Here is an 18,148-nt window from a genome sequence, read left to right as displayed (position 1 = left end):
GGCAGGGAAACCTGCAGAAATGCCTGGGTGCCTGCCTGCGGACTGTTACTGACGGCAGCGGTAACCCCCGGTGTTTAGCCACAACAGCGAGTGCCAGTGATAAAGCCCAGGAGAGTACCTTTCTTGGCTTCTTTGCTCCTCGTTAGTTTACTTTCCCGAAACAGGCCGGTGCCACCTCTTTCTGATGAGTACTCTTACGGGGAGCGGGAGGGAGAAGCTCACGGCAGCTTCCTGACGCCTGCACAGTGTGCAACCACTGCTGCTCCAAAGCATGCCATCAATTTTTAACCATGTTCTTGGTTTCCTGCAGTTCATCTAATTACGCATCTTTAATATGATGGTACTTCAACAGCTGCACTAGTAGCATGTATTGTTAAAAGTATACTGTTATATACTGAATAAAAGTGCATTAATTATTCACTGGATTGACTGGAGAGGAATGGGAGTCATATCTCTCTCTTCTGCTGCCAGTTTTGCAGCTCTGTTTGTCTTCGGCAGATGAAACAAATGAGCCAAAATAGTGTCTCCCATCCATTCCTCATCCCTGATTTCTTGGCTTTCCTCTCTGAATTCCTCCTTGACAGGTGATGGTCAGAAGCACAGATCCTCTTTGCTTCACACAGGGTTGTCAACATTTGCGGGAAGTAAAATGTGCTGGAATGAGTGAGATATACAGTGTTGCTAACAGCTTTCTACAGAAGACAGAAGTCTCCAGGCTAACATATGCTTATTTAAAATATAAGAAAATGCAGTTAGAAGGGAAAATTTTAAAAGCCTCATCGCTTCATCAGGATTTCACATAGATGCTCGGCGGCTCTGCTTGACCCCTGACATTTACAACTGGGGCACAAATGCAGGGGGCGAGCCTTGAAGGAAAATCATGAACTTCTGGACCAAAGGTATGTATTCCTTGGTGCTAGGCAGAGCATGGGGAGCTCTGCTTCTCTCCAGAATGCTCAAGTTTCACCTGGAGGCAGAGATGGCAGAGGCAGCTGTTCAGCAGTTCCTGTCTCCATCTTGGGCCATATTTCTTAGGGCAAGGAGAGGCATTCAGATACTCATTAAATACCTTCATGTCATCCTGAAGTCCTCTGCATACCACTAGCAGGGCACATGCCACAACTGGGAAGCCCTACTCCCGGTAATATATTTATAGATGCTACATTTCTTCCTGTTGTTTAGATACTCCTGTTCTCTAGGTATTGTGACTTTCCCAAAAGAAGTCTTTGTCCAGTTTGTTCAGTGGAGAAATCCCATCAGGGAGCCAAAAGGCTTTTGTTTAATGAAGGTATGATACTTAGAGCTGCATATGGACAGCCAATATATCTAAGAGTGGGCTTGAGGAAGGTTGATAGGAAAGTCTCCACCTTATCCTGGTGCTTCATGCATCCCAGGATAAGCCTTGGGTTCCTGTCTCTGCTGCAGAGTTCAGGATTTCAGATACAGCAAAAACAATCCACCAAATGAGGGGAGAACGTGAGATGACAAATCAGTGCCCTTTTGCTTTACAGTATGGCACATCTCTTAAAGTGTGGTCTGGCCTCTCCTGAATCAGTCAGGGATGGGATTTATGCCTCAAAAATCTCCAGGTAATCTTCTAGGCTACAGAAGAAAACTAGAAACAGGAACATGTCATGGAGTGGAATTGAACCAAACAGGTGAAAGTCTCAGGTTAACTGAACCGCATTATCATTGAATCAATGCTTGACCGAAGTTGAGTGAGGCTACAGCCTTGACTGAATGGCTGAAACTCATTGATGAGTTTGATGTAAACTGTGGGAGCAGCTGGAAATAATAACATTACTGTAGAGATAAACAAATAAGGAATGAATTACTGTAACTCTGCCTTGCCAAAATCTCTTCACCAACTCACCAAATAGTGCACTACCAGAGAAAATTAATACAACCTGTGAAAACGACACACCAAAACACTTCCCACCCAGCATCATCCCAAGCAGTTCAGGTTAGACTCTAGAGCAAACCCACTGGTTCAATCTTTCCAGAAGCATTGCCTCCAAAACTCCTGAGAACAGCTCTCAGGTATGCACCAAAAGGGTTTTGTCAAAAGCCAGAGTGGCTACATGGATACAATAAAAATCACTGCAAAAGGACTAGTTATGCCCCAAATTATTTCAGGCAATCAGCATCTCTAAAACCATTTTTGCTGGTGGTGTAGACAGCTCCCAGGAATCTGTGGCAGTTGTCCAAGAACTTTAGATGCTAATTAGCATGGTTTTGCAGTACAGTCTGTTCAGCAAATCTGAGTCTTAATAAAGTCCCAAAATGTGACTGCTAGTAGCATAAAGAGCCCGTGCCTGCAGCCCTTACACACTCCTACTGACACTGACTTGAATTGGAGCCCTTAAGAAATCAGTGGGAGTTAAATGTGTAGGACTCAGCCCGAAGCAACACGAATAGTATCTTCTCAAGCTCAGTGCATACCTGCTCTTCAGCTGATTCAAATGTCCAATTTTCCAGTACATTAGGAACATGTTTCTGCAAAGTCTGGCTTCTTACATTCTTGCACCTGCTTCTGCTTTGGTCCTCTGTTGCATTCACTGTCTAGAGATGTTAGGTTTTTTCATTATAAAATGAGGCTTCATAATTCAGTGGATCTGTCAGATGCTTAATTAAAAAATTAAATATTTCACCAAATTTCTAGCGCTATCTTTTATGGGAACGTGCAACTGAGGCTTTAAAAGGCATTTCTACAGGTTTCGAAGGAGGTGAGATGTTCTTTCCACACTTCATATCTAACTCAAACAAAGCTCTCCTGCTGGTACAGCACACAAACTAACTTGAAATGAAGAAGGCTTTATGCCGTCTACATTATCCAGAGATCTGGGATTCAACTAGTAACTATTCTGCTTGCTCCCTAACTGAAGAGTAAATTCAGCAGACAGCAACAAAAAAGGGAAGCATTGTAACCATGTTTTTTTCTCCAGACAAACCTCCACTGAATGGCAGAGAAACCCAAGGCACAACCTACAAAACAAGGAAAATCCTGCACAGTCACTGCTGCTAATGCAGAGAAGTCAGAAGGGGGTAGGGTGAATTAAATAGGGGATCTATATCCTGCCTTCTGGGGTTTCTTAAGTGAAACATTTTTTTCAGATGAATCACACCATCCTTTTATTTGCCATTCGTTTTGCATTGCAAAGCATTTGGCTTCCTTCTAGTATTAGGGAAACTGGATAGCAGAGAAAAGATCATTGTCTATCTAAATCATTGTTCTGCTCAAGTGTTAGATCAGCATATTATTTTAAATGTTAGGCCCATCATTTTGGTTTAGCAGGTACAAAATGTCTACACCTACTCTTGACAGCACTGCAGTATTTTTCTTAATTTCTTAGTTCCCACAGCTTGCTACACCTACTCCTTGAATATCATCAGAGTGTGCCAGTAGAAATCTATTCAATTCCTCTTCAGATTTATCCTAAATGGAAATCTATGAAGATTTGTACTGGACACGTGGGAAAGAATTTGCAAAAGCTTTTTATAACTGACTACTTATTTAATTTTAAACTGAAGAGCAAACTGTTCCCATTGATTGCCCCTGACTTTGATTGCCATAGTATGTGACCACTATAGATTGGTGAAATGGGCAGAGACTCTGGAATTTAGGGTGCTTACCTGAACACTTACTGGAGCCTCAGTAAGTCATTTCTTCATTTCAGCCTGCTGGAGTCTGTTGAAGTCTTTCCATTCTCTTAGCTGGGCAGAAGGGCAACATGTAGTCCTAGAAAACAAATTAAATATGGGTAACTACCTTATTGTAATGCACTTTAGGTTCAGTTTTGATTGGATAAGGTGAAAATTAATCATCTGGCTGACAGTGAGCTAAAGCCTAACCCTATCACGGTGAAAATTATGGCAAGAGAAAACTTTATAGGCTCCATGTTAGCCAACTGAGCAGTGGGAAGTAGGTATCTTCTCTAAGGCAGTCATGGAGCCAGTCAATGAAGATGTCATCCTACAACATGCAGGCGCCTAAGTTAGCTAGCACGCATCATCCTTACGTTTCTTGGATAATTAGACAGGGAGGCCAGAACAGATTAGAATAAACTCTTACTATTTCAGGTGTTCTCAGATTAATTTTACCCTGAGGGCTTGCTCATCTTCTGCTCAAGATTTTTAACATTCTACAGTGCTCCTTCAACTGCTTTAGTGCTCCCAATGGCATCGGGGTCACATCTCTGTGTGATGCCATCAACTAAACATTGATACCAAGGTGCTTCAATGAACTATTTTGTTGATCATTGCATGTTCCGGTAGAATTTCTAAAAGAAACTGTAGAAGGTGGAGAAAGTACAAGGAATTATTTTTCCTTTTTCCAGAGAAGAGGCCAGAAACTGACTCTTCCCAGTATTCCTGATGTCAATCCTATATTGAAATGCCTCCAGATTAGATTAATGTAGCCTTTTTGAATTACCATATGAGATAAATGCACTCAAAATATATTTCATAACAGAAATAGTAAGTTACATAAAATCCATCCCCATATGAATTTGGAGAACAGTTCCTGAGATCAAACCTGAAAACTTTAACAATCAGATTAAATATTGCATGACTTTAAACTGCAGTTTGATCATCCTCTACATCTTAAAGTTGCCCATGCCCAAGACAGTGGATGAAGAGTGACTAACTGAGGAAGACCAGTCACATGTATTCTTTTGTTTCTGCTTGGGAGACCAGGGGCATTGGTTTTGAAGCCAATTCACATGTTGTTCCCACACTGGTACAAAATCAAACCCATCAAAAGTATCCTTATGGACAAGGATCCTCACAGGTGACTGACAGCTTCTCTAGAAGCCTTTGTCCAGCTTAGAAGACGGTGTGGATACACAGTGTCTAACACACTATACGTTTTGCAGCCTTTCCCTAAGTTTAGAAATTTATGTGGTCTCTCTTTTCCATTCCACTTTCTATCTTCACAGCAGTTGCAGGAACGAAGTTATCTTTAATTATTTTCAAAACCAAAGGTGGTTGAAATTGGCTGCTTGGATCCATTGCTAATAGGGGTGTGGATACAAAAATGCTGTTAGCAAGGAATTTTCCTGCTTCTTCTAAACCGCGGGATACTTTTCTCTCTCATGGAAGATAATAGCAGAAGTTCTGTAAACTAAGAACACCTGTGACCTTGTAGAACTATGTTTATGGTGCAGTAGAAAAAATATTTTGACAATGGATGTTTTAGGATTTTAGTCAATCACCCCAAGGGGTGGCTGATCCTTGTCCAATTAGACTATGAAGAAAAAAGTCTATAAAAGGTTTGTAAAATAATTAAATAAATCAATCTTGCTGCACAATTCCTGCCTGCTGGATCTTCTCTCCTCTCCTCCCTATGGCTGTGGGACACGGTAATACTGACAGCGGAAATATAAGGGGACATTTATACACACAGAGAAATGGTGACACAAAAATAACACTGCTGTTTAAACCCAGAGAGGTCCTTTCAGCTCCATATTATGGGCATGTTCCATACAAGGAGGGCTTCCTAGAGATTCTACACTGTCACTCTCTTACCATGCCTTTTACCAGGATTCCTCTGCTGGGTACAGAGTCCTGGTTTGATTTCTTGGGCATTTTCTGCAGGTGGCATTTGGTATATAAAATATCCAAGACAGCTGCATCCAAATGCTTGCTGGGCAGCATGCTGGTGAAGTCACCAGTTTGTGTCATGGGAGAATCTAACTGGGCATTCCATGTTCTGGTTTCAGGGTTAGGCCTGTTAGGAGTTTCCCAATTGATCTTGGAGAGGCAAGTGAGAAGTCACTGATCATTTAATGGATTGCCACTTTGAACTTGAAATGATGAATTAGTACACTGAGATTATCACATATCTAAAGATAAACTCCTATATGAGAAAATTATGTCAGAAAATCATCTTCCTTTTGATAGACAGAGGACTTCCACCTACTGCTGTGAGAGCAGATGTAAGCCCACTTCTGATAGCAATTGCCCAGGTAAAAGGAGCAATTCTCCAGTTAGCTCTTGGGATTGGCTTTTTCTTTTTTTTTCTCTGAAGGTAGAGCCTTCAGAGAGTATTTCCAAATGATTGTCTCTTTGTTTTTCCCAAACAATGTAGACTATCTCTGCAGAATACAATACTTGGAAACAATCTCCATCTGAAATGACTTTGTAGTTCGGTCTAATATTTTCCAAGTACTGAAATACAGGTATCTAGGGAGAGAAAAATGGCAAAGCAATGTGCTCTGGAGACCAAGCAACATTAGCTGCCCTCTGTGCAGCCACCTGCACTCAAGTTCCCCCTGCACTGCAGCATTGCTAAGGAAGTAAATAGTGACTTGCCCTTACCATGGCACATCTTGAGGTGACAACTGTTGTCCCAATAACTGAGGCACAATAGCCCTGTGTAAATTAATTTCTTTGCATTTCACACACTATTTGGATTGTTTTGATCCAGTCTCAGGGAGGATATTCAAAGGAGCATGGATAGGGATCTATACTTCACTGCAAACTCTCACTTTGCCCTAAGAAATGTTTCTCATTAGTACGAGATTGGTTTGCCTCAATAGTTTTCCCAGTCACACTTGGGGATATAACCATCTGTGGCTCCTTGGTTTTTCCTGCCTTGCCACAAAGCTGTAGTTTTTCTGCATTTTTCTAACTCCTTACTGGGGTTCCATCTGCATAAATGGGCATTTGTCATACAGATCAGGCCAAGAAAGAGTGAGCCAAAGCAAGAAGGATTAAGGTAAATGTTATCTCATGAAAATAGAACAGTAAAAAAAAGTAATGTCTCATTACTATCAATCTACTTATTGATATGTGCAACATAATAACCATTTCTGGTTGGAAATTTCTATCAGAGATTTTAAGCCTCTGGTCCTTAAGGAAAATCTGGCTTGCAAATTATGTCCTGTTTCTTACAGAAATGGATACTGAAAAAATATTGAACAGTTCATCCACTCAAGTGCTTAGATTAAAGAAATACATCCATAGGGATAAAAGGATTTAAGTTTTTAGAACTGCCAGATAATTTTCTATTCTCAGCATCCCTAGTCCCTGTGCAGTCACCAAACTTCTCCCTAAATCCAATCTCCTCCTCTGCCCCTCAGAGAGCAATACCACTGTGAAATAACTTGACCCCGTGGAGCCTCGAAAGAGCCATAATGCAACAAGAAGTATTTGCCACAGCACAGGCAATACTGGGACCCCAACAGGGATGTAAGGCTGTTCCTGGGGAATAAGCCCAGAGTCAGACTATATCTTTTATACAAGTGATGCTTTTTTGCTGAATCACTGCAGTGTTGGATTGAAATTGTCCATTCACATGTAGGAGGGACTAGGGTATCATTTTCATTGGGAAGAAAGATCCAAGGGGAGAAGTTTGCTGCAAAGGACCCTGCGGACACCCCGTGGCTGAGGTGACAGGCAGCACCTTCTCTTCGAGTTCACCACAGCTGCACTGAAGGAAACCAAGCAGTCCAGCTATTCTTTTCCCCTACTCCAGTTCCCCTCAAAGTCAAACCATGGGGAGGGGATGAGACTGAGCTGTGCATGCATTCTCCTCAATGCAAGATGGAAACATTTCTTGCTAATGATAATATTTTTTCACCTAACAAGATGACCCATTTTTACTCACCACTATGAAAAATCTGGGGTTGAGTAGCAAATATGAGTAACTACATTTTACGTGAGGTTCGTTTGTCAGAGATTTCTATCATCCTTCTAACCATTTCACAGCCTGTTAAATGAGCTGAGACAACACTTCATGTCACTGTTAGCATTTTAAATTATAAATTATGGTAACAATAAATAGCACCTCATGTTTTTACAGACAATTTCATCTAGATGAATAAAAATAACTAGTTCTGCCTGGATGCATGCACGACTTACACACAAGCACATGTTTACTTTCTTATTTAAAAATCAATTTGAGTTCTAGGAAGCTATTTCTAGCACCTGATTCTAACCGTGTGTTTGTACAGTGTCATCAAAAAGCAATCAGGATGTTTAAAGAAAAACCAACAAACAGCAAGTAAATTTTTTATAATTCAAAAAATTTAAAGGTTCTTTAAAAAGCTAACGCAGAGCCAGAGGGGAAGTTACCCAAGTCTGATACAGAGGGACACCTGTTTAAGATAATCCCCAAATACTTTTTTACTAACAGTGTTTGTGCACTAAAGCAGTTTTAACCAACAAGTTAAAATCTCTGCTTTCTTTTATTCCTTCCCTGTTCAGGAATGTGTTCCCTGTACATCAACAATCTCTGCAACACTGAGTCACCCTGCTTACATAGATAAGGCATTATATTTTGTGAGAGAAAACACCAGCAAAACCAAGCCACTACCTAACATGAAGACCATTTTCTCTTAATTTATTTCACAGTGTGGACACTCACAACACAGTCTTAAATTTTTACAAATACCCCTGCTCTGTCTTACAGTCCCTTCCAGAACTGTATTAACTTCCATCTTTAAAACACCAGCCCAGGAGGGAGCTTTAAAAGATACAAGTGGGCTGTTGCTCCTCATCTGCCCTTTGTGTTTGCTCTAAGTCTCTCCCCGAAGTACATCTCTCTCACACTTCTGTAAGGGACAGGTTCTTTCACACACGTGTGTTGCTACATCTGCCTGCTAGAGACAATTGCATGCTCTTGCTGGATGGATTTAAGCAGCCAATTGCATTTAAACCACCAGGCACTGAAGCACCCAGAATTTCATTGGCAGCTTTCATGCAGGCAGTACGCACATTACTAATCTGAACAGGTTTTTCTCTTTCCCACCCCAGCCACACCATTTTTTAGGCATTCCTTTCAAATTATCTTACTACATGGCATCGCTAGGTTGGTGGAGAACTTCTTTGACAATTTTAGAGGTAGTAAGTTTTATACGTATTTGGCACCATAATGGTTTGTGTGCCACCGAGTGCATTTTACTGGCACTCATCTCAATAGCTGCCTAGAAAGTCATCCGTGGCAAACAAGCTTCTCCAAACAATCTTCTGAGAGATCAGATTTTTGTAAGGAATGAATCATTCTCTTGTTACTAATGGTTTCGCCTCTGGGCATTTCTAAACTAACTTTACTGATCTAACCAAATAGCCTGAGTTTGGGACAAAATGTTTCAAAAGAGAATAATAGGCAGTTGACTCTAGTCCTGGATAGCATTGCAGCTTTCATGTAAATCTTGGAGAGAAACTGCATGGGGAATTTTGCATGCTAGGAAGGCTCACCTGAGTTTAACATAGGCATTAGTCAGTCTGGAGATGGGACCAAGTCCCATTTGGATGAGATCAGTTTGGGCTCTGTTCCTGCTCCCTGTAGGAGGAACCCTGGCTGCAAGTTATATAAAGTTAGCAGCCATCTGGGGGCAAGTAATTTGAGGAGAAGATAGAAAGCACCATGGCACAATACATTTTTTTTTCCTTTGGTGAACACATGTTCTTTCAGTTCCCAGTCTCAGACAGAGATAGAAGTGTCTGGTCACACAGCCTTCAAGACCTACTGCCTGAGAGATAGACGTGTATGTGAAAACATCTGTTTTCAGGAATCTTTGCACATATTGACTCTTACCTATCTTTCAAATTGTATCTATGTTTCACTGCACATGTGGCAGTGGCAAGAGCATGGTATTTCCCAAGGACTGTGCCATTTATTTATTCAATTTTTCCAAGGATATGCATCTGTTAAATTATCTAGAGCACAGTTTGTTTATTTGTTTGCTACCTGCATACATATCTTTAGTTCATTGCACTTTTTACCTCCTGTGAATAAGAACATGTCATTGACGTCAGAGTCTTCTTTTGAGAAGAATCTGCCTTGTGCATAAAACCATTTGACAGAACCTTCTCGCATGCTCACAGGCAGTGCCTTCAAAGTGATGAGTAATAAAGATGATCCACCACCTTGCTCTGAACGCTACAGATTTAGCAATTGCAAAAGGTAGCATTCTTTATAACAACAGAAGCAAAATTGTCCCTTGAAGGACAACGAACCCACCTCATTTTGCACTACACAAGACATTGCTTTAACATAGGCCATGTGGCACAAATTACCAGGTGTAAAAAAAGGCCCATTTCTGCAGCAAGACACTGCCTAACACTTCCACAGTGATTACCATTTAGACAAGATCAGGGCTGCAACAAGAGACAAACAATGCCTTTCCTTCGTGCTCAGGTGAATTTCACCCCATCTAACCAATTTCTGTCCTTGCCACATCCAACCTGCTGCAGAAGAGGAAAAGGACTCCAGAACAGCTGTGCAGCCATATCACTTTTCCTGCCCAGTTTGAGTGTTGCTTGGCTGCAACATGCAAACTGCACATTGCCAGCAAAGCTGAGCACTGGAGAAAACCAGGCTCTTTCATCTCATTAGCATCTAGGAACTAGAGTGCTCTGTATTTTTCTTCTAAGTTTGTCCCCTTCTTGTAGACCGTGTCTTCTCTTTATCATATAGGAAGCCTGTTGGCTTAAGTGAGCCCCTCTCCAGTAACTTTGAAAGCCTCATTCATCCCCCCATTCAGTGTCCTGCCCAACAGGAACCTCCAGCCTACTCAGTCATTCTCCCAAGACAGCAATAGCTGATCCCCCAGACCTTTACATGTTATGCAAACGTGAAAGCAAATTGCTCACATGAATATGAGAAAAAAGAGGAAAGAGCATGAAGGAATAGAAGTAAATTGTACCTAAGCATCCAATAAAATCAATATACTTTCAGATGACATTAAAGACACAAGTCTGAACTGTCTTCTGTGTCCCTATGTGATACTTGGGATGCAGGTACCCTGAGCAGAAGAGAATTTAATTTATGGAATCATTTAATATATGACATCAATGTGAAAAGCTGCGGAGCCAAGTTTTCTTGGGGAATAGAAATAACTGCACTCAAGCTACAGAAAAGTTTGTAGCATTCCACTAAGTTTTGTCAGTATTCTTCTGAATCCAAGCTAAGGCTTCCCGGTTGGTTTGAATTTATTAGCACTGTATAATACTAAACAGAGAATAGAACACCTTTTAATGCTCAAACTGACATTTTATTTCCTTCCTCTTGTTTTGTTTTGATTTTCCTCCTTTCGAAAGAAGTGCTGAGTACTGTTTGCTTCATGGTCTGGGTATTTATCAGTATAATTTTCCGTTTTGTTCCTTCTGAGTCACTGCATTATCATATGTAGGAGAGTGCCCCAAATGTAGTGGTCCTTAAAATCATATGTTAAGATTGTTGATATGTGACAGCAAAGACCAAGCAGCACATGCCAGCAAGAACCAGAAGCAACATGGCAAATTCTTAGTGGCATTGAAGTCCCTGGCTATAGCAACTGACATGAATTTGAGAGCAGGTACCCTGAGCAGAAGAGAATTTAATTTATGGAATCATTTAATATATGACATCAATGTGAAAAGCTGCGGAGCCAAGTTTTCTTGGGGAATAGAAATAACTGCACTCAAGCTACAGAAAAGTTTGTAGCATTCCACTAAGTTTTGTCAGTATTCTTCTGAATCCAAGCTAAGGCTTCCCGGTTGGTTTGAATTTATTAGCACTGTATAATACTAAACAGAGAATAGAACACCTTTTAATGCTCAAACTGACATTTTATTTCCTTCCTCTTGTTTTGTTTTGATTTTCCTCCTTTCGAAAGAAGTGCTGAGTACTGTTTGCTTCATGGTCTGGGTATTTATCAGTATAATTTTCCGTTTTGTTCCTTCTGAGTCACTGCATTATCATATGTAGGAGAGTGCCCCAAATGTAGTGGTCCTTAAAAATCATATGTTAAGATTGTTGATATGTGACAGCAAAGACCAAGCAGCACATGCCAGCAAGAACCAGAAGCAACATGGCAAATTCTTAGTGGCATTGAAGTCCCTGGCTATAGCAACTGACATGAATTTGAGATTTTACTTAAGAAAATTTAAATCAAATAATTCTATGTCATATTAGTATGGATACTACATAGGAAATATAATGGTATTTTCTTCATGATTTAAAAATTCTTATCTGAATACGGAAAATGCCTAAAGGACATTTTAAATTGAATTGAAATTGGAAATGAAATTGAATTTGAGTTGAAAGGGCCATAAACACCTTCTGAGGTTCTGTCTTTCCAATGCTTCATTCCAACCAGCACTTGCCAATTGTTCTGCTAATTGAAACTTCAGTGGACACATCATTTTGCAAAAATCTATAGTCATTCATATTGATATTTTAATTTCCAGAAAGATCAAAGATGGAAGAACTGTGGGCTTTGTGCAATTGAATCAATTTTTTTGTATGGCCAGATGTTGTGTGGAAACTTCTTTGCTTGTGCTGTCACATCCTGTTGATCTCAAATCCATTTCAGAATATGTGATACCATTACCTGGAAGAATATGGGAACAAGCAACATTTTCAAATAAACTAAAACTGAAATGGGATGAGCTGTGGATTCTTCTCTTCCATTACTTGGGATTTACTATCAGCCATGTTAAAAAGTGCTCCCCCCAAAAATACCTTAGCTTTAATAACACATTACTATCTGCAATGTATTTTGATCTTAAAGCTACAGAATCCTCATCCATGAGACAACCTCTAGTAATTTCTAACAAAAAGTGGATTAGTTTTGGGGTAATCTCAGATAGCATCTGCCCAGCTGCTGCTGTTGTTGGGTATCCTGGTGTGGCACATGGCACCAAGGGCCACCAGCCTCCAATGTGAGCAGGACCAGGCAGGAGGGTGACTCAGGGGGGAAAGCACTTGCTTCCTTGGGTTTCCTGAGGGCCCTTTGGAGGAGGACAGCCCTGGAAGTGGCTGAGCTTTCCTCTCCAGGGTATGGAGGCACAGATCTGAATGGTAGGAATGTGTTTCCTAGTCCCTGGCTGTCTTGGATGAGGTGTGATGTTCAGGTTACCAGGGTGCCTGAGGCCCTGAGCCAGGCTCCTGATGAACTGTGCCCAGAAGTTCAAGAAGTGGTTTTTAAGAATTGGATCTCAAAAAACAAATCTCTTGTCTCTCATTTGGCACCTGTATGCCTTTGACCCCAAATGACCTTTGACATTTTCAATGACCTTTGAGCTCTGGGTGATCTTTAACTTTTTCAATGACCTTTGGCTTTTTGTTACCTTTGACCCTTTGATAATGGTGATACTTATCCCTTCTTGTGACCTTTGACCTCTGTAATGACATTTAACACCAGGACTTCTGTAACCTTTGACCTTTACATGACTTTGACCTGTGACCTCCACGTTACATTTCCCTGTTGTGACCTTTGATCCCCCAGCTGACCTTTGGATTTGTGATCTTTGACCTTTAGATGACCTTTGATTTCTTGGGCCATGTGACTTTTTTGCCTCTCAGTGACCACTGAACTCTTGGAGTCCTGGCACAGATGCTAGGAATGCAGCAGAAAGGGGAAGCCCACCCCCACTGCTTCCCACAGGGCTTGGAGCTGCTCTCCCGCGTGCTGGAATATCCCAGAGGACTGAATTTGCCACAGCACCTTAATACTGTTCTTTTTATGTCTCTGTTATGTAAATTAAAAACTTTTAACACCCAAGCACATAGGATTAGGCACCAAGTCAGCCAATAAGATAGAGATGGCTATTCTCAGGCTTTTTCTGGCCATTTGGGCACTTTTGCCAGTTGGGAAATCGGCGTGGTTTATTCTGCACATAGTCCTTCAAACGTGGAAGGCATGTGATACGAACTTGTAAAAGCAATGTTCCTTGCCATGCAGTGCCCATTGCAGAAAGAACGCTGTCTGAATGAAATAGCTTGAAACTTTGCTTTAATGGCAGGCTTTGTGCTTTCCTTTTCTTTGGAGAAAATGTCTGTATTTTAATAAGTCCCAATGAGGGAAAGGCTTTGCCGTAGGGAGAAATCTTTCTTTAAACATAGTCTGACATGATTTTTGCCATTTTTCAGTCTCTGTTTTTGAGTGGGGCAGCTTCTTTCAAAAACAAATAACCCCCATTTTGCTGCAGATTACATCTCATTTCAGAAGAGATCTGGGAATAGCAACCTGGTAGCTAATCCCACAATTAATACCTAACAGAAGCTCATGTGCTGCAGGGAGCTGGCTTACACCAGGCCAGTTTGTTACAGCCATATAAAACATTCTCTTCGGAGAGCCATGCTAGGTTTGTCCCTTGCTGTCACCAGTGATGTCCTGACCCTCTTGAGTTGCTGTTACTTGTCCCAGACTACCAGATCTGAAAAACCCAGTGCTGTTCCCAGAGGTGCTGCTACACTGTGGCTGCTCACGTGAGGAGCAGGAGTGAGATGGCTTTGTTAAAAGGCAACAGTTTACTCTCATGAGCATTACAACTCAGAGCTTAGACTTTTGACGTCTGAAGAAGAGGCACTGGAAACTTGGTATGTTCCTCTTCCCTTTCAAAATAAGCACAGTGAAGAGTCACTTGGTTGGAAGGCAAGTCCCCCCAGCTTTTCCTCTCAAGAGGTGTTAGTTATATTTTATCCTCCTAACTAACTGAAGTCACTCTTTTGGAAGCAAAATCAAAATGGCTGAAGTTCCAGCCATATCTACTGCTGACACTTCTCCCCACAGCCTGTCTTCTCCTGTCTTTTGGAAAATATGCCCACAGCCTTCTCTCACCTGAGAACTCTCACCACGTATGGACTAAATGGTGCAAATCAACCCACAAGAGAACCCTTTATTCTCTATTTTCCTATGCAACAGTATGGATAGAGAAGAGGAAAGCTCAAAAACTTTCCAGAGTCAGCTCCAGCCAGGGGTTTCCTATGGTGACAGTAATAAGTTTGGAGAGCCTGCAAGAAGGCTGGAAGCTGACTGCAAACCAGGCAGGATAAGCTGCTGCAGGACCAAGGGCAGTCTTGCAGCATGCTGCCTCTCTTGATGCTGTGACAGCTCAAAAATCATAGACTTGAGGTTTTTTCATGATTTCAAAAGATGGTAGACTGACATTCAGTGATCAGATTGAAGTCCCCCTCAAAAGGAAAAGGCAACAACTAACCAGCACCAAATAGTCACAAACTCAACACATACACTCATGTTCTCCTCCTTCCTGTTCGCTCTCCCTGCAAGCAGGGTGCTATTCAATCAGTATGCTAAAACACACCATCAAAAGCCTCTTTCCTACTGTGTGGGTATGAGTGCCTGCGGCAGCAAAATGAACATTGTTGTATCTTCGATGATTCCTGAATATATCTGCAGGCAAAGGTAATATGAATCCTCATCTAAGGCACCACTACCATATAAATCACTCAAATACTTCTTTCAAGCTTCTAAGGTCTTCCCTTAGATTTTACTACTCACTTCTTACTTCCTCTCAATAAACAGAAAGATGGCAAGTATTAAATGCAGGTAAGCTTCAGCACCTCAAGTTATGTGCATTTGTGGTTCACACTCAAACACCAAGAAAAACACAGCACTTCCCAGCATACAAATTAACTGAACTGAATAGGCATACCTATTTCGGGCACAGCTTTACAGAATGGGGGGACTGTGCTACTTGCCAGAGCCAAACTCCCAATCCCATCTGTATGCAGTGGTAACGGATGTGCAGCTGTGTGCTTTTATATAACCATATATAGTTCAGGAAAACTTCCCCAACAGTAACTCCATGCAAATTAATGTCTCCTATGAACTGGCTAGATCATGCAATGAAGACCTGTGTGGGGAGCGTGGGCGTGAAGTGGAGAGACAAAAATTTCTGACACCCCTTTTCAAAGCAAACCAGTACACAAACAAGGAAATCAGAGGCTGCTGAATGTAGCCAAAGTGATCATAGGGAATCCAGTTCTACACCACATAAAAAAGGCTCCCACAAACATGTCAGCATTGAGAGCCTGAAAGGCAAGTGAAAACAAAACTGACTCACCTATTTTCCTTGTTTAGAATGAGAAAAAAAAAATCAGAAGATAAACAAGTACTGTAACTCTTGAAAAGCAAACTAATTTTATAATACTGCCTTTTTTATCTGCCTTCAGTAAAGTGAAATCATCAGCTTTAAGGAAGCTTTAACCTATTTAAAGGTCAGATGGGACGCTGTACAACAGATATAGAGCCCTACCTGAAAAAAGGCTGAATATTATGAATATTCCACCTTCCTTGCAGCACTAAACAGGTTGGTACATGCTGTTTTCATTTAAGTAGTCTTTATCCTTCTGGAAATTATACTGCAGCACGTTTAAAAAGATCTTGAAAGAGAGAGATGCATACAAATAAACTGGATAACGCCTCCCCAGCAGTTGGCAGAATTTCACAGAGTCCTACATTATGGCTGTATCAATTTGGGCTTTGTGTAAGTGACAGTGGTAGATTCTACCCACTCACGGTTTAAATCTCAGAGGATAAAGCTCAGACATATAATGGCTGATGCATATTCTCTGCTATAAAATGCACAGTCACTGGTATATTAAAGGGAGGCTGTTCCTCTCTGAATGCTGAGAGAATGACTGAACTGGACATCCAAATGGCAGCATCAGGAATTAAAAACTGAAGAGATGAGGAGCTGGATCCCAATCCAGCAAAACAAATACCTGGAGTGCAAGTAAACCCTGAGAAATCTTGAAAGAATTGAGAGGCTAAATGGTTGCCTGACTTCAGATCTAACTGGCCAAAACCATGTAGCTTAGGCCGCAGAACAATGGGCTCCTTCCAAGTCATCAACATTTTCTGTTACTTAAGACCATGAGCACTCTCATTACTGTCAGCTGGAGAGGGCAGGTGGGTGTCACCTCTTCTAAATGTGGATGAAGCCTCAGGTAGCATCCCACCATGCTAAGTTCACCTCATAGCATTCATCTGCACCGTGGAGCATCAGTACCAAGCACCTGTGATGTGGAGGAGGTAGGAAGGCAATAGGCACAACAGAGGGAGATAATGGACAGTAGGGGACAACAGCCAAGAAAATGGGAACCAAAACATGGTTATATTCTGTCAGTGTTGGCCTCCTACAAAGAAATAGTCAGGAGTCCCAAATCTGGAGGCAAACATGGTTCAAAACTATTCCCTCCTGACCGCCTTTCTGGGTTTTGGTACTGCTTGATGACAAAAGAAGGCCAAATCACCACATTACGCAAGGTAATAAAGGACAACTAACTCATGCAAAATGTTGCAGCCTGGATGGTAGCCCACACACTTTAGAGATTAGCTGAAGCTCTGAAATGCAATTTGAGTAACTTCCTTTGATGTGCCATCTGGTGAATAATTTACTGGAAATGTCTTAATCACATCAAAGGTATCTATCAATGTGCTCAAATTTTCTCAGTGTTTAAGACTCTGCCTGTATATTGCACTCAAGGAACAGACATATTAGTACAAAATTAAACGTTACTGCAGTACTCTCACAGTGAAAAAAAGAAAAAATAATCTGCAGCATATTACCAGTATGGCCTCAAGGACTAGGTTAGAAAGAGCAATATTTCACTATTACCTCAAAAAGGCTGCTACTCTACAATCAGCCTTGCTTGTGTTTCCAAAAATTCACAAAAATAGACACACATCTGTGGCATATAAAAAGTTTAGAAGCATCTCTCCCTATTCAGAGGACATACTGGCAGTGTTCTCTAACATCAATCACATGGGTTTAGATCCAGAGTAGATTTAGACTAGATATAAGGAAGAAATTTTGTGCAATACAAGTGGTGAAACACTGGCCCAGGTTTCCAGAGATGTTGTGGATGCCCCATCCTTGGAAACATTCAAGGTCAGGTTGGACAGGGCTCTGAGCAGCGTGATCTAGTTGAAGATGTTTCTGCTTATTGCAGGAGGATTGGACTAGAAGACCGTTGAAGGTCAACCCAAACCATTCTCTATGTCTATGACATCCATTCCTCATACTCTAAATGGAAGTATTATTATTATTACTGCTTCCCCTCCCTAAATACTGAGAATAAATTAGGGTCATACTAAAAAAACCCCAAGCAAACAAACAAAAAAACCCACAAAACTTTCTGCCTTCTAAATATAGTTTTAAAGTCACACAGACAATTATATTCCCCAAAAGCCAAGGCCAGATTATACTTATTTGCATGTGCCAGTCCTGTCTTGCCGCTTAAGTGCTTTAAATTGCGTTATCTTTCAGCATCTTCCCAACACACACCGCACAGCTCACTCACTGCTCTGCTGTGTTGACAGGACCCCGCAAAGCCCCGCGAACGCCCCTGGCCAGGTGCTCACGGCAGGTGGGTCAGGCGGAGGTCGCTCCGGGGAGGGGAGCGACTCCG

The 18,148-nt window shown here is 41.4% G+C and overlaps 1 protein-coding gene across 6 annotated transcripts in view; it reads right to left on the bottom strand.

Annotated features, from left to right (window-relative positions):
* Positions 1-18,148, bottom strand: part of RTKN2 (rhotekin 2) — a 53,618-nt gene that overhangs the window by 34,466 nt on the left and 1,004 nt on the right. For 2 of the 6 annotated variants that reach the window (XM_008642762.2, XM_017746199.1), the window contains exon 2: positions 3,634-3,739. The gene's annotated coding sequence lies outside the window, so the exon portion shown is untranslated. Of the gene's footprint in view, positions 1-118; positions 655-2,442; positions 2,563-3,633; positions 3,740-18,040; positions 18,143-18,148 lie in introns of those variants that run through there. The other 4 variants (XM_017746196.1, XM_017746197.1, XM_017746198.1 and 1 more) reach the window with 4 other exon arrangements.

The sequence above is a fragment of the Corvus brachyrhynchos genome, unplaced genomic scaffold (assembly GCF_000691975.1).
Source record: "Corvus brachyrhynchos isolate BGI_N302 unplaced genomic scaffold, ASM69197v1 scaffold279, whole genome shotgun sequence".
Lineage (NCBI taxonomy): Eukaryota > Metazoa > Chordata > Aves > Passeriformes > Corvidae > Corvus > Corvus brachyrhynchos.
Note: the sequence above shows the minus strand (reverse complement) of the source record. Positions and strands in the feature narration are given on the sequence as shown.